The sequence below is a fragment of the Terrapene carolina genome, unplaced genomic scaffold, assembly GCF_002925995.2.
Source record: "Terrapene carolina triunguis isolate 2854851 unplaced genomic scaffold, T_m_triunguis-2.0 Scaffold67, whole genome shotgun sequence".
Classification (NCBI taxonomy): Eukaryota; Metazoa; Chordata; order Testudines; family Emydidae; genus Terrapene; species Terrapene triunguis.
In genome coordinates this window covers 46,646,667-46,647,929 of record NW_020664418.1, presented here as the reverse complement: position 1 = coordinate 46,647,929, position 1,263 = coordinate 46,646,667, and positions in this window count along the sequence as shown.

Sequence of the window (1,263 nt, the reverse complement as noted above, 5' to 3'; positions counted from 1 at the left end):
TGCAGTATCAGTCCGGAGTACTGTGTATGATGGCAGTGTTACTGCAGCATTTTGGATCCTTGGAATTGCCTAAATCCAAGTCCAAAATCTCTGGATTGGGGAGATGGCATTTTCACCCAAGAGGAGTTGCCCATGATATTTTACATTTGGATTTATTTTAAATTGTTTTTGTTTGTGGACTTACTTCAAAAACGGCCAAGTTGTAATGTTACTTTAAATTTTAAGCAGGGCTAGTGAACTCCCTAGGCAGGAAGTCTGAGAACAGAATATTCCATGGAGGAGACATCACCACCTGCTCCACGAAATAAATCCCTAGTCTACATGGGGATAAGAAAACGCCCGGCTGGCCCAGGTCAGCTGACTCAGGCTCATGGGGCTTGGGCTCCGTGGCTGAAAAATTGCTGTGTAGATGTCGAGGGTCCTAGAGCTTGATCTCCAGCCTGAGCCCAAACGTCGACACAGATTTTTAGCACTGCGAGTCTGAGCCAAATGAGCCCCCAGTTTTTTATCCCTGTGTAGACCTACCTCTTGAGTTCAGCGGGGTTACTCCCAGTAATAACCACTACACCTAGTGGTATATGATAGCAAGAGGGGGCCCTAAGTGTTGAATGTAAATCTCTTTCCTAGGGTTGCAGGTATCTTTGCATCTTACCACCCAATCCTGTGACTAATAAAATGACACATTTAACTTTTGCGGAAAAACAATAGAGCATTTATGAAAGGCTGGGATTTGAAGACTGAGGGACTAGTTGTGTTGAATAGGGATGCCAGTAAACAGATCTTTTCTGTCTGTTTTCATTGTTTGGAATAGTGTTCGGTTTGCTTCAGTGGGGACAGATTCTATGGTGTAATGTTTTGAAGTGCTTTCCATTACTTAAGGAAATCTTCCTTTTAATAAAGAATAGGGCGGAAGGCAGGGAACATTTTAGATTGGGGCAAGTAATTGCATTTTTTCCACATTTCCAAATATATCATTTGTATTTTTATATATATATATATAACTCATTACCTAGAACGACTTCATTTTTATAAACTCCGTTTACTATCCAATATTAATTAAGCAATTAATTCTGATCAGCATGTGAAGCTTTGAAAATAAATTACCTTAATTATACTAAAATGGAAAATGTATTCCCTGCTAATGGGGGCATTTGGGAATAGTGTTAGCAAAGACTTTCCGGATGGGCTTGACATGTTGAAGGTTTAACTCTTTAGAACTGTGTATGTGTGGTGTGTTGCATCTAGCAAAGAATCCAGCTGTGA